Here is a 23,534-nt window from a genome sequence, read left to right as displayed (position 1 = left end):
CACTGTTATCCTGTTGTACTAAATTTCCTTCCTAATGAATTTTACTACATCTTGCTTTTGCATCTTGCTTGAATCCTTTTCCTGCTAGACACAAAAGCCAAGGTATTTATCAGTACTGCTCTTCTGGTAACAGCACCATATAAATGATATATTCGTAGATTTGGATTTTCCCTATTGTTTGGCACCACTAAAAACTTCTCTATGCATTACAGTGTACTGAAACTTGGGCATCTTTCCAGAACGATTCCATTTTGAAGCGGAAGAGACTAACGGCCTCAAGGACCAAATGGTTCGATCAAATAGCGCTTTTTTGGGCATCGGTCCAATCACAGATGTTCATTTGAATGATTTCCGTGACTCTGATTCCCAGCAGAAGAATTTACAGTTCTTTAAGGAAGAAAGAGTTGGGAAGAGGGAAAGCGTGGCAGGTTGTGAAAGGCGACAGTTTGGCCGTGGGTTAAATTGGGCTGGGGCTGTGGTGTTGGAGAGGATGTGGTCCATGGCTGCAGTGGGATGCTGGAATCCGAGGGATGGGAAGAAGCCACGCGTGTGGGGAAGGAGGAAGCGTCCAGATGGAGGAGAACCTGGCGGCAATGGAGGCCTCTTCAGAGCCCGGCCGGCAGGAGCGAGCGGGTTGGATTTTGCACAGGAACTGCTTGTGTGATCTTAGAACCCATCAGAGAGCAAAAGGAACCGGGACACTTGTCCTCCTATTGCTGTCTGCACACAATTTTACATCTCTTCCCAGGAAGAACTAAGTGAGTCAACATGCAGGATCCAAGGGAAGTGCTTGGAGGCCCATGTCCTCCTCCTGCAGGGACACACTCCTTCCTAACCCGGGTTCCTCCCTCCCTGCTCTCCCCTGCTCACACCTGTGTGTCCTGCACCTAGAGATGGGAACTGCTGTCTAAAACCCGCTCTCACTTGTGCACGACAGCAGCGATGCATCTGTTATCTGTAATTCGGGTGGCTCTGGATGGCAAGGGTAGCACTTCTGCCATGTGACATCGTCAGGATGCACCCCGATGCTACACAGATGCCGGGGGGCATTCGTGATTAGAAAGGCCAGGGCCCCTGACACATGGGCACCGTCTCCCTTGCCATCCAATCGGCTAAACCAAGTCAAGCCTGCTCACCGTGGTGATGCAATTCTGTGATTCTCGTGTGGTTGGCTGCTTCGAGCTTGTCCTTGCAGAAAGGAGCAGAACACCGGGAACATCAAAGGAAGGGAGGACGGTGGTTAATGTTTTATTTAGTATTATAACAGATCTGAGTGTGCTTTGATTAGAGGAACGAAGAAGTTTCTATTTGCATGAGCGCGTCGCAGAATTTATTTATAGCCCATCACGGGTGGGTCCCATGGGTGTTGAGAATATTTAACAAATGGTAATTCCATCAGACGGGGATGGTGAATTATTGATTTGTATCTGCATTTACACCAAAAACCCATTTCTACCTCATTCCCACCCTCCCACCATTAAATGCACACCCCGTGTGCACTCAATTATTGTATTCCAACATCAAATTCCTCTGCTCCTCCTCCCGCTTGATGAGATCAGTGAGCCAGGGAGGGCCCTGCATGGCCTCCTTGCCCTCCAGCAAGCAAGAAGGCTGCATTTGGAGACGAGGGCACCTTGTCAGGAGTTACCTTTGGCAGCCAGTCAGGATGGTGAACCATTTCCAACACAGATGAAAACGATAATTCAAGAGATTCGGATGCATCCTATGGGGCCGAGCTCCTGCCCTAGAAACCTGCTGGTCTGGGGACAGGATCCCTGCTGCTCCCTCCCTCAGTCTCACCTCAGGGCACCCGCTCAGACTGGCCTGCTCCCCAAGCCCACAGTCCCTTTCTGTCACCTCCTCCAGCATTCAGTAGGAGAAACTGTGGCACTCTGGTTCCAGGGAGAATGACCTGAGTAATGATAGTCAAGAGGGCATCAGGAAAGAGCCTCATGTCTGAACAGTGGCTTAGAAGACACACACTTAGCGCCTGGTCGGAGACCTGAGGATGATGACGGGCTGAAGGAAGTGGACATGGCCGGATGGCGCCTCAGCCTTTCCCTGTGAGCAGTGGGGATGGCACTGCTGTTAGGAGGAAGCTGTGTCCACTACAGGGTGTCCTCGGAAATCCTGCCCCATGCTGCTAACCTCTCACCCCATGTCCTCACGGGAGTGCCCTCTGACCCTGTGTCTCACTCACTCTCATTGATACACACACAAACCCCAGGAACAAATGGCCCCAGAGTCCTCCTGGATCCCAGTCAGGGTCTCTTAGCTCTCTGCCCCACGCATTTCCTTCACTGAGAAAGTCACCGGCCACCTCCTGTAAGCTATGATAAGACAGAGCCTCATGGCAGGAGCATGTGGCAGAGAAAAACCGACCACCTCATGGTGGCCAATACCCCATTAAGCTATGAGTCGATCAATGGGTCAATCGACCCACTGGTGAGTAACAGCCCTCCAGATGTCGTCACCTCCCAAAGGCCCCACCTCTGAGCACTGCTGCACTGGGGACCAAGCCTTCCACACATGAACCTTGTGGGGACATTTCAGATCCAAACGATGAGATATAACAACACTGCACGTGAAATGGAACGACAGCACGGGGAACGGGGCGTTTTCCTCCAACGTGCTGAGGAGGGACAAGTGTCATCACCACCTGTTTTTGGTTTTCAGCAGAGGGAAACAGCCTCAAGGAGTAACAGAGAGCAAGTGCGTCCTCCAAAATCTTTGACTTCTTCCTTATGTTAAAAAAGGTGCATAAGATAAAGCAAAATATTCCCCTTTTGATACTAGGTTTCCATCAGAGTAAAGTGGGGTGTCATTAATGAAGACACTGTTTCATTTTCTCAGGCATAAAGGATTTCTAATAAGACCCCACTACAAACCTCTAACTTTACTATGAAAAAACCAAATTAAAATGACCATTTGAAATATCTGCTGTTTGTCAGTTCCTCAATGACAGATGTACTGTAGTAGGGGATGCTAATAATTTTAGGGGTACAGGGTATATGGTGACTCTTTGTACCTTGTTTCCAGTCTTCCTCTGAGCCTCAACCCTCTCCAAAAACAAAGTCTTACATAGCTGCAATTTTTCCTTCTTGCTTTAAATGATATGTGTTGCATCCATAATTTTTCTGTGAAAAGAAGTAGCCATTCTCTGTAATTTCAGCAGCGTTTTGTCTTGTGCAAGTGTTCTTGGGCACACCAATCGGGATCAGCATTGTGGAAAACAGTGAAAGTTCAGAAGGAAAGTAAACGTGGACCTTCCGTGTGACCGAGCAACCTCTCTTCTGCATATACCCTTCAAGGAAGGGAAATCACCCCCTCGTGAAGATATTTGTGTTCCCATATTCACAATGGGTGAGACATGGGAACAAGTGAGTTGTCTGTGGACGGGGAAATGCGTAGAGCAACAGTGCTGTATACGCACAATGGAAGGCAATTTAGGGCCCAGAAGGAAATCCTGACATTTCTGACAACGGGATGACCCATTAGATGATTTAGAAGAGGGAGTACGGGGTGGAGGAACCTCCTTACCTCATGGCAGTCATGGGGCAAAGAGAGTAGCAGGGTGGGCAGAGGTCCCACTGTCACCTCAATGGCACGCCCCCAATGACCTAACTTCCTCCCGAAAGGCCCCACCTCCGAAAAGCTCCAGCACCTCCCAGTAACTCCTTTCCGAGCACCTTTGCAAACACTGGCAGCGGGTTATTTGTAGAACCATGATGCGATCGATTACATTTGAAACCTAAGGGCCTCAACCAGCCCTGGGGGATTAGGCCGAGGCATCTCGTGGTTGCTAAGCTTAGCTGTCACCACCAGCTGTAATCATTGTGTTTCATTGGCTACTTAAAAGTTTTCCTTCACATGTGGGTTGATTTTACTTGAATTGATTCTGCCGTAACACGACGTGCAGTAAGCAAGAGGCAAGACACGAGGGGAGTCGGTGTGCAATGAGTTCTTGGAGAAGCGTCCATGGGCTGGGGTGTAGCTCGGTTGTTGAGTGCTTGCTTATCGCGTACAAGGCCAAGGGTTTGATTCTCGGAACCCCCTCCCCACTGTGCAAAGGGAAGTCTTTGTTCCTGAGGAGATGGGGTTGGGTTGGTGGAAGGGGGACAGAGACAGCAGCACAACCAATGGGAAAGGCCTACAGGGTCCCAGCCCCATTCTAGTCCTCTGGAAATTCTGACATGCAATTCAGAGTCTCCTTATTGTGAATAAAAACCACGGGCTTTCTTTTGTGCACCTGTGGCTTTCCCTAGACAATGTTCACCCTACCGAGAGTGTCCTAGCTTTTCCTGGGTCTCTCTGCACTTTCAAATCTTCAGGCTATGCACAATTTGCATGGGAGAGTTGTAAAAGCGGGTCCCAAACTGAAAAACAAGTCAAACAATTACACACAGATATGCACACACACATCTGCACACACGCCCTTACACACTAAGAGAACCTGAGCTGTGCTTTTAGGAATAGTTGAAAGGTAAAAGTGATGCAAAGGGTTGGTGCGTCTCCCTGTGGCACGTGCTGTAAGGCAATCAGTAATACATTTCCCCCGAAAGCAGCATACCTGGGATGGTGCAAGTGGGAAATCTCCATCCTCACTGACCTGTGTTTTCACGATTTCCCTGCCAGGCACCAGGGCTCACGCCTGTAATCCCAGCTATGCAGGAGGTGAAGATCAAGGGAACCGTGGTTCAAAGCCAGCACACAGAAAAAGTCCGTGAAACGCCATCTCAGCAAGCAGCTGGGTGTGCTGACGAGCTCCTGCCATTCCAGCTTTGCGAGAGGCTGACATTGGGAGGATTGCAACTCCAAGCCAGAAAAAGTCACAAGACCCCATTGGAACAGAAAAACCTGGGTGGGTGGTGTGTGCTGGATTGGGCCAAAGAAAGAGAGAGAGAAGGAGGGAGGGAGGGAGGAAGGGAGGAAGGGAGGAAGGGAGGAAGGAAGGAAGGAAGGAAGGAGGGAGGGAGGGAGGAAGGAAGGAAGGAAGGAAGGAAGGATGGAAGGAAAGAAGGAAGGAAGGAAGGAAAGAAGGAAGGATGGAAGGAAGGAAGGAAGGAAGGAAAGAAGGAGGAAGAAAGGAAGGAAGGAAGGATGGAAGGAAAGAAGGGAGAAAGGAAGGAAAGAAGAAAGGATGGAAGGAAGGAAGGAAGGAAAGAAGGAAGGAAGGATGGAAGGAAAGAAGGAAGGAAGGAGGGAGGGAGGGAGGAAGGAAGGAAGAAAGGAAGGAAGGAAAGAAAGAAGGGAGGGAGGAAGGAAGAAAGGAAGGAAAGAAGGAAAGAAAGAAGGAAGGAAGGAAGAAAGGGAGGGAGGAAGGAAGGAAGAAAGGAAGGAAAGAAGGAAAGAAGGAAGGAAGATAAGAAGGGAGGGAGGACGGAAGGAAGACAGGAAGGAAAGAAGGAAAGAAGGAAGGAAGGACAGAAGGAAGGAAGGAAAGAAGGAAGGAAGGAAGGAAGGAAAGAAGGAAGGAAGGAAAGAAGGAAGGAAGAACGGAAGGAAGGAAGGAAGGAAATGACAAGACCTTATATCAAACATAACCAAAACAAAAAGGATTAGAGGTATGGTTCAAGTGGCAGAGTGCATGCCTAGCAAGTGTGAAGTCCTGAGTTCAAATCCCAGGACCACCAAAAAGAAACCGTCACAAGTTAATGTTAGGCTTAATATTGGGGAAATGATCATTTTCTGTTTCTTTTTTTCCCCATATAGGTGTATCTTATCTCAAAAGCTGTCATCTTGTAAGAAACAACATTTTCAAAAGACAGGCATCCTTCCAAAGACACTACTGCGTTGTAGAGACAGCTTTATATTAAAGACGAAAATGCTGCCACTGGATAACTAGCTGTTCTGCAAGAAAACACTGCTTCGGCTTCCTTTCTCTCATCCGTGGTTCCTCAGACGTAGAGACCTGTTTTTTTAAGACACGTGATGGAAATTCAAAGAGAGACGTTGAGACCGGGACACAGTCAAATGTCCTTCCAATTCTCACCCTTATAAGACAAACTGATGTCAGCTTTTTCATTTTTCTCATCTCCTGCATCAGAGGTTTGCAAAATCAGCCTGTGGGCCACATCCAGACAGCCATCATTTTTTGTGAGTTTTCTTAGAACACAGCTCTTTGGCTTATGGCTACCTGCTCGGTACCATTTCAGACTTGAGCAGTTTGCATATAAAGTCAAAAGTCGTCACTAATTACTATTAAAATTACATATCACCTACTGTCCGGATAACAGACAGCACACTGTCAGCTCTTTTCATATGGCTGACTAAAAGTACTGGCAGTAATTTCTAGATCACAAAATTTTGCTTTGAGGAACAAAGGCCAGAGAAAACTCTATGTAATTCCCATAGCGAGCACATGAATGCCTTCTGCAGAGTGCTTTCTAAATGCAGAATTTCAAGCCGGGACCTGGTGGCTCACGCCTGTAATCCTAGCTACTCAGGAGGACGAGATCAGGAGGATCGAGGTTCAAACCCAGCCCAGGCAAGTAGTTCAAGACCCTGTCTCGAAAATACCCCACACAGAAAGGAGCTGGCAGAGCGGCTCAAGGGGTAGAGCACCTGCCTGGCAAGTTTGAGGCCCTGAGTTCAAATCCCAGTACCATTAAAAAAAAGAGTAGATTCGGAATTTCGGAAGCAGGGCTGAGAAAAGGAAGCAGTCTGTCTTATTTCAGCACATTCAACATAGTGTAATTCAAAGAGCCATTTCACATCTGTGTGATTTAATTAACACAGCATCTGAATTAATGGCCCTAGCACTAGTTCTGACTTGTCAGGTTGACATAAAATCCAGCTGCTTTCTACTGTGCTTCTCTCAATCTACAACAACATCTGGATCCAGTCAAAGCAGGTGGAACCAGTAAGATGATATGCTGTAAAATATTGCTTAAAAAGAAAAAAACCAATAAGGGAAAAGCATATGAAATAACTTTAAGATAATTTTTCTTGCCTTTGTCATTAAAACGTGATTTTTTTCCAGACCCTCACAAATCATTTTCCTGTCAGAATTTATATTTTGCAAATATTTTTGGTCTAATCCACCCATGTTCTGATCGTGTGAATGCTTTAGTTTATGCTGACAGCCAATTCTATTGATTAATCCTTTTGAATACATTTTAATTCTTTTGAATACATGAAATATTTTTTGGCAGCACTGGGGTTTGAACTCAGGGCCTCACGCTTTCTAGGCAGGTGCTCTACCGCTTGAACCATTCCCCCAGTCCTTTTTTTGTGTTGGGTATTTTTGAGATGGGGTAGCTGGGATTACAGGTATCTTCTGAATATTTTTAATGTAAACCTAGAGCAATGCTTCTTTGGGGGATAGTCAAGAAATGCGTTATGTGAATTGCAGACTGTAATATAAGCAGTTGAGAAAGCTCCCTCAACCTGCATAATTAAATTACAATGCATAATTAAATTACAATGACAGACCAAGAAAGGGATTTTCTGCATTAAAACAACAATTGAAGAATATCACTAAGTAAATATTTCTAAGTCTGTGTGGCTCTGATTGACTTGCCAGGAAAGCCATGTGGTCTGTGTGCATGGCTCTGAAATATTTATAGTACATGGGAGGCAATTTTCATTACCAACCTTCAAGCTCCATTTTATGGCTAAGACTTAATCAACATTTGCCTCCAGGATTATTTCTTAAGCCAAGTTAGGAGGTCCTTTACCAAAAGAGCCCAGACGTAAATACGTAGAACAATGTGCAAACTTATTTCACAAATGGAGACCCTCAGCTTTATCTCCTAGTAGGGAAAGTGACAAATTCCAAAAGTCAAAAACTACAAATAAAGATAGAAAATGACATGGGCCACTAGCGCTCAATTGAGTAGCATCTTTGCTCTTAATTTTTTTGTTGTAGAAACCCTTAGAGCAGAAGGGCGTCATCTTTACTGAGCTCCGCAGGGTTTGGTAAAACCGTGAGTGTTAGTGTAGAAAGCACTGGCGCTGCTCCCATCCCAATGCAGAATACTCTGCTGTCCTCCCCTCCCTGCTGGGTTTCCGTGGGAAGCGCTCAGTTGGCACCCGTCCTCTAAGGAGCCCGACGAGGTGGTCCGTACAAGGCAGACCCCAGGGACAGACAGAGAGCCAATACTAAAGACATCTCTAACAGAATTCTGCTACTCTCTGATACACATGCAATCCTACCATGGCCTGCTATGACTCCCCCTCACCCCAAGGGCAATGGCTTTCCACATCAGCCAGCACTCCAGGCTCAGCCACCAATCCTTATAAACATTTCATTAGAAAGGAAGAAGTGCCAGGTCAATCCACTGAAAATGACGTTGTGTCTGCCAAGGGGCTTCTGTGAAAGGCACAGGGAGAGCTTTGTTTCTGGACACATGTGCCATGTCCAGGCATCCCTCAAAGACATCGCAAGTTCAATTCCAGACCACGACCAAAAGAGAATCTCAAATGTACACTATGTTCTCCAATTCCATCCATTTACCAGCGAATGATAACATTTTGTTCTTCTTCATGGCTGCATAATATTCCATTCTGTATAGATACCACATTTTCTTAATCCATTCATCAGTAGGGGGCATCTTGGCTGTTTCCATAGCTTGGTTATTGTGAATAGTGCTGCACTAAACATGGGTGTGCAGGTGCCTCTGGAGTAACCTGTGTCACAGTCTTTTGGGTATATCCCCAAGAGTGGGATTGCTGGATCAAATGATAGATCAATGTCTAGCTTTTTAAGTAGCCTCCAAATTTTTTTCCAGAGTGATTGTACTAGTTTACATTCCAACCAACAGTGTAAGAGGGTTCCTTTTTCCCCGCATCCTCGCCAACACCTGTTGTTGGTGGTGTTGCTGATGATGGCTATTCTAACAGGGGCTATTCTAACTAACTATTCTTAGTGTGGTTTTAATTTGCATTTCCTTTATTACTAGAGATGGTGAGCATTTTTTCATGTGTTTTTTGGCCATTTGAATTTCTTCTTTTGAGAAAGTTCTGTTTAGTTCACTTGCCCATTTCTTTATTGGTTCATTAGTTTTGGGAGAATTTAGTTTTTTAAGTTCCCTATATATTCTGGTTATCAGTCCTTTGTCTGATGTGTAGCTGGCAAATATTTTCTCCCACTCTGAGGGTGGTCTCATCAGTTCAGAGACCATTTCTTTTGATGAACAGAAGCTTTTTAGTTTTATGAGGTCCCATTTATCTATGCTATCTCTTAGTTGCTGTGCTGCTGGGGTTTCCTTGAGAAAGTTCTTACCTATACCTACTAACTCCAGAGTATTTCCTACTCTTTCCTGTGTCAACTTTAGAGTTTGTGGTCTGATATTAAGATCCATTTTGAGTTAATACTGGTATAGGGTGATAAACATGGGTGTAGTTTCAGTTTTTTGCAGACTGCTAACCAGTTTTGCCAACAGTTTTTGTTGAAGAGGCTGCTATTTCTCCATCGTATATTTTTAGTGCCTTTGTCAAAGACAAGTTGGTTATAGTTGTGTGGCTTCATATCTGGGTCCTCTGTTGTGTTACACTATTCTTCATGTCTGTTTTTGTGCCAGTACCATGCTGTTTTTATTGTTATTGCTTTGTAATATAGTTTGAAGTCAGGTATCATGATACCTCCAGCATTGTTCTCTTGACTGAGTATTGCCTTGGCTATTCATGGCCTCTTGTGTTTCCATATAAATTTCACGGTAGATTTTTCAATTTCTTTAATGAATGTCATTGGAATTTTGATGGGAATTGCATTAAAAATGTAGATTACTTTTGGGAGTATAGACATTTTTATTATGTTGATTCTACCAATCCATGAGCATGGGAGATCTCTCCACTTTCTGTAGTCCTTCCCAATCTCTTTCTTCAGAAGTGTATAGTTTCCCTTCTAGAGGTCTTTCCCATCTTTTGTTAGGTTTACACCTAGGTATTTGATTTTTTTTGAGGCTATTGTAAGTGGAATTGTTTTCATACATTCTTTTTCAGTTTGCTCATTGTTAGTGTATAGAAATGCTAACGATTTTTCTATGTTGATTTTATATCCTGCTACCTTGCTATAGCTATTGATGGTGTCTAGGAGCTTCTGAGTAGAGTTTTTTGGGTCTTTAAGGTATAGGATCTTGTCATCTGCAGGTAGGGATATTTTGACAGTTTCTTTACCTATTTGTATTCCTTTTATTCCTTCTTCTTGCCTCATTGCTCTGGCTAGGAATTCCAGTACTATGTTGAATAGGAGTGGAGATAGTGGGCATCCTTGTCTGGTTCCTGATTTAGAGGGAATGGTTTCAGTTTTTCTCTGTTAAGTATAATGCTGGCTGTAGGTTTGTCATATATAGCTTTTATAATATTGAGGAACTTTCCTTCTATTCATAGTTTTCTTAGAGCTTTTATCATGAAATGGTGTTGGGTCTTATCAAAGGCTTTTTCTGTATCTATTGAGATGATCAAGTGGTTTTTGTCTTTGCTTCTGTTAATGTGGCTTATTACATTTATTGATTTGCATATGTTGAACCACCCCTGCATTCCTGGGATGAAGCCTACTTGGTCGTGGTGAATGATCTTTTTGATGTGTTGTTGAATTTGGTTTGCCATTATTTTATTGAGGATTTTTGCATCAATGTTCATTAAGGAGATTGGTCTATAGTTCTCTTTTTTGGAGGTGTCTTTGCCTGATTTTGAGATAAGTGTAATACTGGTTTCATAAAATGTATTAGGCAGTTTCCTTCCCTTTCTATTTCATGGAACAGTTTAAGGAGGGTTGGTATCAGTTCTTCTTTTAAGGTCTGATAGAATTCAGCAGAGAATCCATCAGGTCCTGGACTTTTCTTTCTGGGAAGACTCTTGATGCTGCTTCAATTACATTTTGTGTTATAGATCTATTCAGGTGATTAATTTCCTCTTGGTTCCGTTTTGGATTATGATATTATCTAGAAATCTGTCCATTTCTTTAAGATTTTCAAATTTATTTGAATATAGGTTCTCGAAGTAGTCTCTGATGATTTCCTGGACTTCCATGGTGTTTGTTGTTATCTCCCCTTTTGCATTCCTGAATCTACTAATTTGGGTTTTTCCTCTCCTCATTTTAGTCAGGTTTGCCAGTGGTCTATCGATGTTATTTATTTTTTCAAAGAACCAAGTTTTTGTTTCATTAATTCTTTGTATGGTTCTTTTGGTTTCTATTTCATTGATTTCAGCTCTTATTTTTATTATTTCTCTCCTTCTATTTGTTTTGGGATTTGCTTGTTCTTGTTTTACTAGGAATTTGAAATGTATCATTAGGTCATTCATTTGGGATCTTTCAGTCTTTTTAATATATGCGCTGATGGCTGTAAACTTTCCTCTCAGGACTGCCTCAGCTTTGTCCCATAGGTTCCGGTAGGCTGTGTTTTCATTTTCATTGACTTCCAGAAACTTTTTAATTTCCTGTTTTATTTCATCAATGATCCATTGTTCATTAAGTAATGAGTGATTCAGTTTCCAGCTGTTTGCGTGTTTTTTGTCTTTATTTTTGTTGTTGAGTTCTAGTTTTACTGCATTGTGATCAGATGTGTGCATGCTATAATTTCTATTTTCTTATATTTGCTGAGGCTTGCTTTGTGCCCTAGGATATGATCTATTTTGGAGAAGGTTCCATGGGCTGCTGAGAAGAATGTATATTGTGTAGAGGTTGGATGAAATGTTCTGTAGACATCAGGTAGGTCCCTTTGATCTATTGTATATTTTAGATCTTGGATTTCTTTATTGATTTTTTTGTTTGGATGATCTATCTATTAATGATAATAGGGTGTTAAAGTCTCCCACAACCACTGTGTTGGCGTTAATATATGCTTTTAGGTTTTTCAGGGTATGTTTAATGAAATTGGGTGTGTTGACATTGGGTGCATATAGGTTGATAATTATTATTTCCTTTTGGTCTATTTCCCCTTTTATTACTATGGAATGTCCTTCTTTATCTCATTTGATCAATGTAGGTTTGAAGTCTACTTTGTCAGAGATAAGTATTGCTACTCCTGCCTGTTTTCGGGGGCCATTGGCTTGGTAAATCTTCTTCCAGCCTTTCATCCTAAGCCTATGCTTATTTCTGTTGGTGAGATGGGTCTGCTGTAAGCAACAAATTGTTGGATCATCCTTTTTAATCCATTTTGTCAAGCGGTGCCTTTTGATGAGTGAATTAAGTCCATTAACATTAAGTGTTAGTACTGATAGGTATGTGGTGATTCCTGTCATTTAGTTGTCTTAGTTGTTTGAAGGTTTGATTGTGTGTACCCAAGTCGAGGTTACTCTCTACTGTCTTGCTTTTTCTTTTCCTGTGGTTTGGTGCTGCCTGTCTTTTCATGGTTAAGTTGGGCTTCACTTTCTGCGTGCAGAATCCCTTGAAGAATCTTTTGTAGTGGTGGCTTTGTGGTCACATATTGTTTTAGTGTCTGCTTATCATGGAAGACTTTTATTGCTCCATCTATTTTGAATGATAGTTTTGCTGGGTAGAGTATCCTGGGGTTGAAGTTATTTTCATTCAGTGCCCGGAAGATCTCACCCCACGCTCTTCTTGCTTTTAATGTTTCTGTTGAGAAGTCTGCTGTGATTTTGATGGGTTTACCTTTGTATGTTATTTGTTTTTTCTCTCTTACAGCCTTCAATATTCTTTCCTTAGTTTCTGAACTTGTTGTTTTAATGATGATATGACGTGGGGTAGTTCTATTTTGATCTGGTCTGTTTGGTGTCCTGGAGGCCTCTTGCATCTGTATGGGAATATCTTTCTCTAGATTTGGGAAATTTTCTGTTATTATTTTGTTGAATATATTACACATTCCCTTAGCTTGCACCTCTTCTCCTTCTTCGATGCCCATGATTCTCAGGTTTGGTCTTTTGATGGAGTCGGTGAGTTCTTGCATTTTCTTTTCACAGGTCTTGAGTTGTTTAATTAATAGTTCTTTGGTTTTTCCTTTAATTACCATTTCATCTAGAGTTCTGAGATTCTGTCTTCTGTTTGTTCTATTCTGCTAGACTGACCTTCCGTTTTGTTTTGCAATTCTGTTTCATTCTTTTTTTCTGAGGTTTTCCATATCCTGGGTGGTTTTTCTCTTTAATGTTGCCTATTTTTGTCCTGAGTTCATTTATCTGTTTATTAATCGTGTTCTCTGTTTCACTTTGGTGTTTATACAGTGCTTCTATGGTTTCTTTTATTTCTTCTTGTGCTTTTTGAAATTCTGTATTTTTGTTGTCTTGGCATTTCTTGAGTGTCTCCTGTACATTTTGGTTGACCCTATCCAGTATCATCTCTATACGATGCTCATTGAGTACCTGTAGTATGTCTTCTTTTAAATTATTCTTGTGGGCTTCATTGCGTTTTTTGGCATAGTTTATCTTCATTTTGTTGGAGTCTGGATCTGAGTATCTGTTTTCTTCATTCCCCTCTGATTCCTGTACTAATGTTTTGCTGTGGGGAAACTGGTTTCCCTGTTTTTTCTGTCTTCCCATCATTGTCCTTGGTGTTGTTACTGTCCCTGTACTGTGTGCAATTAAGTATTTTCTAGCTTGTAATAATAACGATGGTGATATTTAGAATGGAAGGGTGAGAGGAGATGGAAAGCAAGAAGTTAAAGAAAAGGGAAAAACAATAAACAGACAAGTAGGAAAAAACAAAACAAGGAATCAAACAAAAAAGTATCAAAGGTATAAATGGAGTGTTAGTGTACTAATCCACAGTAAGCTAAACAGGCATTAGAGAAACAGAGAGAGGATTGAAAATAAAAAATAAAAAGAATAAAAATAAGAATAAAAATAAAAAATAAGTAAATGAAGGAAATATATATATAAATAAAAAAAACAAAATGAAAAATAGAAATTAAAAAAAAACAAACCTCCAAGTTCAAATGCAATGAAGTTTCAGTCTTAATAATTTTGGTGTCTGTCTCAGTCTCCAATCCTGGAGATGGTGCCTCAGATGTTGTTCTGTAGTTCTCTCATCAAAGGGGACGCATAAAGTAGAACAAAACTGCACACAAAAAACCCCCCACAAAGTGTCCCAAGTTCAAATGCAATATAGTTTCAGTAAGTTTTTCAGCATGCAGGTATAGTTTGGTTGTTTTCTCATCAAGGGTAGGCAGAGAGAGAAAAAAAAAAGAGTCTGGAGACAGTTCTGAGAATGGTATCTGCAGCTGTGGCTTGCCTGCCCCTGCCTGCTGCTCTCAGCCTGCTGTTGCTGGAGGCATTTTTTTATGCAGATCTCAGGAGTGAGCTTAGCACTCACCTGGCCCTGCAGGCTTTGTTTGCTCAGATTTCTCCTGTGTGTGAGCCTCTGCTACAAGCTTTCTCCTTTCCAAGCACACTGGGAAAGGTGACACTGCACTTGCTTTCTCAGGCCTGCGTATTTATTTACAGTTCATGTGGGAAGTGGGTCATCACCCCTCTCCTGTGAAGTTTTCCTCCCACCGCCACTTTCACAAGCTTTCCTGCTCCTGATTACTGGGTGGTGCTGCTGCTCCTGCCAGCCACCATGTTTGTTTACAGCTCATGTGGGAAGTGGGTCTTCCCCCCTATCCTGTGGAGTTTTCCTCCCTCCACCACTCTCACAAGCTTTCCCACTCCTGGTTGCTGGGCACGTGAACCCGCTACCACCAGAGCCTCTCCGGCCCACCTGGCTTGTTATTTACAGTTCCAGGAAGAATTCCCTTCCCCCAATCTTTGGCGCTCAGTGTGCCCCACCCTCTTTCCCATGTCTTTATTGTTCTTATTGCTTATTACTCAGTTTCTCTTTTTTCCCTGGGTGGAGGTTGGTCTGTCCAGGGGGCTATGCTGCTCTAGCCCAGGGTTGTCTGTGGGACTACCACGGTACTGCTAAGCTCACCTTGTCTGCGTCCTCCCAAGCCATCTGGGCACGGGCGACTGGTGGCCCGGGGGCCCTTCTGGTTTCTCCGTTTAACATGAAGTGGAGATGTATTTTCAAATTTAGTTTGCAATTATTTTATTGAGGATTTTCATATCTATGTACATCAGAGAAAGTATTCTATAATTTTCCATTTTGTTGTGTCTTCCATCAAGTTTTGGCATCGTAGTACTGGTTTCAAAGACTAAGTTGAGGAGAAAAAAGATGGTGAATTGCTAAAAATAAATGCCAAAAAGAAAGAGAATAAAAATGCAAATAAAAAATATCAAGATGAAGATAAGAAATAGTACTTTCTGTGGAGCTGCTTTGTCTTCTTTTTAAATGTGAGAACTGGTTGATCCAGTATGGACTGCCTAGTTTACAGGCCTACTTCAGCAGGAGTGTGCCTCTCAAAGCCTTCAGCTGGTTCCCCAGTAAATAAAAGTAGACTTAATCTTTTGTTTAAAAGCTCCCAGGATGATTTCTGGGGTCCAGGCTCTTAACCCCCCCACCCCAGTCCCCAAACACTCCCTACTTAAGGTGCATCATCCTCCATCTCCCAGGGCCTAACCTGGTCTATTTTCTAGACCAGAACTCTCAGGTTTCTTGGTCAGAGATACTGTGCTGTGTTCTGGGATTGCTGACTCTCTGCCCAGTTCCAGGAAGTTTGCAGTGGTCCTCAGGACTCTGTCTCTTGCCTTTTGGCCGTTTCTCTGATGGAACTGATTTAGTCTTATGTGTCTCATGCCACAGGGTCCACCTGAGTGGGTCAGATTTCTCTATTTGCCTGCAGATTCCTTCACCCATCTCTCTCCCCATTGCCTTTGCTTTCTTTGGCCAATCCACACCATGTCCACGCATCCACACCTACCAGCAGCTGCTGTCGAGCTTGTGGGATTCTGTAGTGATCAAATCTATGGTGCCATTAGGGCTGACTTCCTTAGCAGTGCTACAGGGAGTTTGGCATGAGAGTACCTTTTCAGTAAGGTGTGTCCATGAAGAAAGTTTCCAGGTGAATGTCAATAAGCCACCATCTTCATCATTGTTGATGTTTTTCTCTGAATGATGTAACTGTTGGTGAGTGTTGGACATTAAAGTCATCCATTATTATTGAGTTGGAGTCTATCTGTGATTTTGTGTCCAGTAGGGTTTGTTTATAAAAATGGGTGTGTTAACATATAGAGCATATATGCTTATGAACATTACATTTTCTTGATTCATTGTTCCTTTTATCACAATGAAGTGATACTACTTGTCTCCTCTGATTAGTTTTAAAGTCTAGTTGTTACATGAATACAGCGACTGCTGCTTGCTTGTGGACTCCCAGTCTTGGAGTACATTTTTCTAAGCTTTCATTTTAAGCCTGTGTTTGTATTTGCCAGTAAGCTCCATCTTATGTAGGCAAGAAATAGCTGGGTTTTGTTTTTATTGACTTTGACGGTCTGCGTCTTCTGTTGAATAATGGAGATCGTTGACATTCAGAGTTATTATTGAAAGGTTTGTAATAATTCCTGTCATTGTGTTGTTTTTATGGTGTTTCATTCTACCCAAATCCTCACTTGCTCCTGTACTCATTCAGTGAGATTTGTTCATTCTTATATTTTCATGTTTGACTTTATGTTAGGGTTAAGTGAACAGGCTCCTTTAACTATTTTTCCCAGCGCTGACTCAATGTTCGTGAGTTACTTTTTTTGTAGAAGCATTTTATTTTTCCTAACTAAGAATTATTATCTTGCTGGATATAGCAATCTAGGTTGCAGTTATTTTCTTTCGTGGTTTTGAATACATCATTCTGTACTGTGCTGGATTTCACAGTTTCTGTTGATAGATCTGCAGTAACACTCACAGGTTTTACTTTGTAGGGCACTTGGTGCTTCACTCTCACAGCTTTATTGTTTTTCCCTTCTTGGTATGCTTAATAGTTTAACTATATTAGGACACTGGGAGAATTGTTTTATTTTTTGGTTTGGTATCCTAAACGCCTGTAGTACTTGGATGACTATCTCTTTCTCAAGAATTAAAAAATTCCTGCTACATTTTATGAAATGTGTTTTTATGCCTTTACCTTCACCTCTTCTTCTATGCCCATGATTTATATGTTTGGCTTCTTTATGGTATCCCAGAAGTCTTGCATATTCCATTCATACTTTCTTCATATTTTTCTTTATCATTATCTGATTAATTTAACTCACCTACTTATCTTGTTCAGGATTTTTATAATTTTGTTGAATTCTCTGTTCATGTACTTCATTGTATTCTTTATTTTATTCAGCTATTTATTTCTAGTCTCTTTCAATCCATTCTGGTGTTTATCCATGTCCTCTCTAATTTATTGATCATTCTTACTACCATTCTTTTGAATTCATATTTGATGTTTCATTCTCTTCACTATCATTCAAGTCCTTAATTATGGAATTGTTGACTTTTGCAGAATTCATATTGTGTTCCTTGCCAATTTCTTGCATTACTGTGTTGGGATTTGCATATTTGAGATCAAGTCATTGGCTGGAGGTCTTAATTACCTGCAGTATTTTAGTAAAAACTGTCTTGATTTTCTGGTAGGACTGGTTGGTATCATGATCATTATGCAGTTTCTCCTAGCAGTCTGGTGTTATTGGACAGCAATAACAAAATCAGCATTTAAAATATAAATCAAATATTTAAATGAGTTAAGGAACAATTTGAAACATCATTTACTCTTCCAAGAAAGATATATATTAAAGATACTAAGCTTTTTATAAGGTATGCTAGGATTTTAAAAATATTGATGTTAGAGGAATTCATTATTAAATAGTAAAATAAATGTGGGTTGAGGGAATGTAAAAGGAAAAAGGAAGATTTGCAGTAAGAGGTGAAGCATTTGGGATGAGTGACATGAACTAATAATATGCAAGGATACCATACAATTATCTCAGAGAAAGACAACAGAAGCAAGGACTGTAACAGGATGGAAAAAATTAAAATAAAGAGAAAGCACAATAAGTCAAAATGGTTAAAAATTAAAAATAAAATGGCTAGTTCTTTCTTGTAGAGAATATTGTAGACTAGTTGTTTTATGTCAGTGCAGCAGGTGTTCTGTAATCTCTGGCCCTCAGTTATTGGTCTGAAGTTCTTCTGAAGTGTTCACTCCTGATTGTCCTCCAGGCCTGGGGTGTCTGTGATTCTTCTCTGTGTTGACCTGGGTACAGTAATCAGTGTTCTGCTATGACTGGGTCTGGGTCGGGGGCAGTTGCTAGAGGAGGCGTGACCTGAGCATTGGGCTGCTATGACCCAATTCAGTCCTTCTACTGCATTGTGCCTGCCTCTAGGCACAGTATTAGCAACTGAAGGGGGAGAGGGGAGGGGTGGCCTGCATGAACAGCTGTTGGACAGGTGTGGTTCACAAAGTATGCCCAATCCTATGGTCCTCCTTGGGCCTACTTCATGTTCTGTGTTGGTGACAAGGTGCACTGGGTAGCACCTGTTCACCGGTAGTGAACTTTGTCATCTTTGCAGGCTTCTGTTGCTCTCACTCTCCCATGTGCTCTGCCCTGTGTGGTGGATTCAGGATCTGTAGAGCTAGCCAGCTCTCACTCCATGGGGGCTGCCCCATGCTAGCACTTTACCCTGGGTTGGGACTCAGACTCTGGTTATTCCCTGTCCTCTGCAGTGAGGCTTGATGTCTTCCCTTTAGCTTACTAGTTCACACTCGGCAAATTGCCAGTCAGTGCACAATTACTTCTCACTACACAAATACACAGTGGGTCTAGGGATTGAATATGTTAGATCCCACACTGTGGAATTTTCCCACTTTCATAGCTAGAACTGGGTACGGTTGGAGACTCAGGCTCTGGAGTGACTCTGGGTTCCACTTGAGTGATGTTTACCCTTTGTTGTGTAGATCAAAAGTATGAAGATTCTTGATTGCCCTGGTTTCTGTCTATATGTCTGTTTTTTACTATCAAGTTCTGCCTTTCTAAATTGCCCACATTTTCTTGTGTTCGTGAACCTAAGGTTTTATTTCAAGTATGCAGAAACACTGAAACATGGTAGGTACTTTTAATCCACTGTTTGTTCTCTTACATAATTTCTTTCTGCTACTTGCTTATTCTATTTTTTGAATTTTGAAACAAATTTTATAAAATTTTAAATTTAGACAAAAGCATTTCTTTTCCCTATTAAAAAAACCCCCAAGTCTTTGTAGTCTAATGTTTTAATAAACACACAGGAAAAAAAACCATCTTAAACTCTTTTTCAATTTTGCAACAATTTTCAAGAATACATTTGTTAACAGAGCCTAATACATTATGAAAGAAGTTGAATACAAGTTGTATTTTTGATGGAATGAAACTGAAAAATATCTCCTGTCTACATGGCTAAACTTTGATATTTTTTGCAAGCCTCTAAGCAGGCAATTTTACAAAGCAATGACTTTTTAAATCTTCTCTTGAACATTTAGAAAGGATATATTTTTGTATGACAGGATAAAGCATAGGCAGGGTGGAGTGGGTAGAAAAAGAGAGGAATATTTCCTGTTCCCCAAGTGGGAAATGGCAACAAAGACTCCCAGCAATAATATTTAAAATGACTTTTTTTCTCCTTTATCTCTAGCTTAAGCATTAACTCTAGAATGCCTATATATTTAATTAGGCCTGGGTGAAGTAAGAACGTTAAATAACTGGTTTTCTTATGAAAGGCAGCAGAAGAAAAGGTAGAAAAAAATAGAAAAGACAGAAGCAATAGCTCCTCTATATTATTTTTATAACTTCAGTCAATAAACTATCTTGCAGATTTTCATGCACACACACACACACACGCAGAGATGTTTTAAATTAGGAATGCCAGGAATGTCAACTGAAGCATGCCTATGATGAGCTCAAAAATATATAAAAATGTAGTGGCCACAGGTATGCTAGTTAACTAAAATTCTCCCTATGGGGCACCAGGATAGAGTTAGTACTTGTCATTTTTATGCAAATGAAAACAGAGATCTCCAGTTTCTTAAAAAATGTGTCACAAGGACAGTGTTTCCTGTAATGTTTACAGTATTTCCTAAATAATCACATTACAATCTCTACCTGTAAGAAAAGAAACATGAAGAACATGGTAGCTAAGAATCTTGATTTCTCAATTTTAGTTGCAGTTTCTCTTTGGGTGGACAATGCTGGCCCATCCAACTATTTAGGACAGATAGTACTGGAATATCCAAGACATCACTGTTCTAATACTGTACTAAATATCCTAATAAGGGAACATCCCCATATTACACAAGATGAATTCTCTTTAGGAAGCTTGCTAGAAACATATACAAGATTCTCTTCCCTTTTCATAGATAGGAAACAAAAGCAGTTAGAGAGAGACAGGGTAGATGAGCTTTTATTGACAGTACAAGTTTTGCCTTTGTCGCAACTCATAATGGTTTTCTTGACTACAGTGGAGAGAGTTAGATAAATGTGTAAGCTTTTAGGAGACAACTTTAAAAATGTGATGTGTGTGTGTCTCCTGACATATAAAATTGAACGCAATTACTTTCTTGTTAAAGGGGGATAAAGCCCACTCCCCTGCCTTATATATTTCATAAGAAAGGATGGGGATCAGGCTTCTTAATGTAATCAAGGGATTAGGTGTGTTATTCCAGTAAGGCCGATCCTGAAGAGGAGCAGACTGCCTGTTTCCCTTATGAAAAGAGAATCAGGATGGAGGATATTTTTTAAAAATTCTAAGCATACGGGGTATTGTCTCTTTGGGCTATACCTATGGGTGACGTGAAAGGACCTGGGTAAATGTTCTAATATTCCATCAGAAAGCAAGCTTTAAAAAAAAAAGTAACTATGGCTGCTTTGCTCGCTGGGAAGTGTAGTTCAGCCAGGCTACTGCAATATGGCATGTAAACTGGCAGCACTTGAATTCCAGGTCCCCCAAGCATCCAGCTGGAAGTATAAACTGGATGAGGAAAGTTCTGGAGGCGCCTCCTCTCTAATCTTTTCCAGATTGAAAAGAGGCACTGTTTGAGCAAGTGTCAAGCCATACTTTTGTCAGTTTTCCAATTAATGGTTTACATTTCTGCATAGGCATTTCTCTGTTATAATTTCTTGCTACTTGCCGAAGAGAATAGACAGCAGGCTCTGGCCCATAAATAATAGCTCTGAGTTATTATCAGAACAACCTCAGAGCACAAGCACAAGCACCTCATTGCTGCCAAGCCTTCATATTTGGGCAGCAATGCCCAAAATCTCCTGAGGGAGCCTTCTAAACCAGTGGGCCATGGACTCATTTTTAAACAACAGAAGCTCAATAATTCATTTCATGGTGACCAAGGACCTCATCATTCCCACCATTTTCAGCTCAGCACACTAGAGCAGGCACAGGGAATACAGAAGAGGCAAGAAAAGATGTCCATAGCCTGCTCAAGCCACAACCGATCAAGACAAATGACTCTTTAGAATTCTCCACCTTTGGCAAAAAAGTCATCCAAATATCTCTAACCAATAGCTATTAGGATGTATACAATGTCAAGGTCATCCTCAGGCTTTACATATGATCAAATCAACACCTGTTAATAACACAAATCACGAATATTTGACCAAAGCAGAGAGTTCCCAGGAGACAACAGCTTATTCCTCTAGACAGCCTCCCAGAGATTCGGAAATAGAGGCCAAGACAGCCAAACCCTCTAACTGGGAGTGAGCATTTCTGGCATTCACTATGACTCAGAGGGTGTGATGCCCAGAACAGAAGGAAGACTCCAAAAGAAACTTCGGCCTCACTCCACAAAAACAGTAAACTGTCAAAAGGGAATATGCATACAGAATGTAGATTGTTTTGGGGTGAATATAGGCTCTGCTGAGGAGCTCCTTGCAGTGTTTCAGATTCTGACCAGCAGAAATTATGAACCTGCCATGAAGACATGGGACTTACACATGACAGACTATTGCCATGTCCTGATGAAAGCAGTCAAGCACCTCCTCCCCCGTCACCCTGCGGCCCTTGTAAGGGATCAATGGCAGCAGTGGGGGAGGGACCAGATCAGCCTGCCCTCAGGTCTATCCCCAGCCTTTGTCAAGGGGGAGATGCATAGTTTTTTCCCCCAGGCTGGCTTCAAGGCAAACATATGATGATTGAACAGATTAATTCCATGATCTGTGATGTGGAACTTCTCTCAATAATCTAATTGCAAGTGGGCATGACCTTCTTCAAGTTAAGCTGGATCCTCTGCCCAAGACTGTTACCCTGGCATCTGCTTCTCAGCTGGGGAAGATGTCTCTCCATCTCACGGAAGATGTCCTTGAAGCTGACCTTTCTGGAGTAGATGCCAAGCTTGTGTTCAATCCCCAAAGCCCTTCCGGTGAGCTGGAATTAATTTTGCCATAGTGAAAAGAAGCTGCCTGTTACCTACTGATAACAAGGGCCTGAGGAAGATGACCCATGCCATGAGTATAGTGGCCTTTTATCCAAAGGAGTATCTGCTCCTGGTGGTGGGTGCTGTCCTCCATGTGCTTCGCCTGGGAAGAGGCCTTCCTTCTGTGCCTGCTATCTCTGAGCCCAGAGGATATCACCATAGTGGTGACTGGGAAGGGCCACCTGTGAGCTGACTTAGTCAATGTAATCAATTTTGACCTTCTTAGCAAGTGGGAAAAACAGCTAAATGCCTCTTTCAATGTTGTCAGCATTGACAAACCTCACTTCCTCAAAACCAACAAGATCCCTTACTGTTGATCAGTTGTGCCCATCCTAGAGTTTGCCAACAGTATGATATTGGCACACCAGCCTTGTTCTGGCCTCTGAGTTTTACACATAGATCATCATTGCAGTCAAGACAACATTCTTACTTCAGTTTCATGACTTTGGATTTTGCTACTGTGACACCAAAAGGCTACCCTGGGATTACTTAGGCTCCTCCAACCTGAGAGAGATGAAGCTCCTGCTGGAGGAAGCCATCATGCTGGTACACCTGAAATATGGTGTTCTTTCCTAGCTGCCCACCAAACAGTGCAAGATGGTGACGGTTGCCCCAAGATGGATCAATACCAGGCCCAGGGCTTTCCTGGATGCAGCAGAGAAGGAAATTACCAAGGACAAAACTAAATAGCAGCAGAAAGAAGCCCTCTTTCTTGTCTTCCACAGAGCTGCTGAAGCCAAAATCCCATATGTCGTAGAAAATATTCTGGACCTTTGGACAGTGGAAGAGACACACTTCTAGTGTTAGTACACCATCACACTGGATCTGGATGCAATCACCAAGCAACTTGACAGAAAGCATGTTCAGTACATCTGCATTGATGGTTGCAACCTGTAAATAGATAGAGAGGCCCTGTGCAGTTCCAGCCGCCCCAGGGACACTCATTGACACTGCTGACCCTCACTGCTACCCCACTTGCTCCCAGCTCACCTGGTGGTGTTCAGTAAACTCTTTTGGAACCCAGGGGTGCTGATCCAGGACAATGACCAAGAGCACAGGATTATACAAACTCTGTGGCAGTAGAAGAAGGGAGCGTAAAAGGAGACAGTGATTGACTTACTTTACATTCACGTATGGAAATAAACTGAAAGTCAATTGTTGAGATTGCTGACAAAGTGAGAAGGGATAAGAAAGGATAATGTAGGGGATGAATTTTATTTTTATTCATTTATTCACATGTGCATATATTGTTAGGGCCGTTTCTCCCCCACACTCCCTCCCCATCCCCCCACTGCTCTGGCTTCCAGGCAGAACTTGTTCTGCCCTTCTCTC

General features: G+C 42.0%; 1 pseudogene; it reads left to right on the top strand.

Annotated features, from left to right (window-relative positions):
• The first annotated feature begins 286 nt into the window (after positions 1 to 286).
• Positions 287 to 23,285, top strand: LOC109675940 (SWI/SNF-related matrix-associated actin-dependent regulator of chromatin subfamily A-like protein 1; annotated as a pseudogene).
• Positions 23,286 to 23,534: the final 249 nt, after the last annotated feature.

The sequence above is a fragment of the Castor canadensis genome, unplaced genomic scaffold (assembly GCF_047511655.1).
Source record: "Castor canadensis unplaced genomic scaffold, mCasCan1.hap1v2 HAP1_SCAFFOLD_920, whole genome shotgun sequence".
NCBI lineage: Eukaryota > Metazoa > Chordata > Mammalia > Rodentia > Castoridae > Castor > Castor canadensis.
Note: the sequence above shows the minus strand (reverse complement) of the source record. Positions and strands in the feature narration are given on the sequence as shown.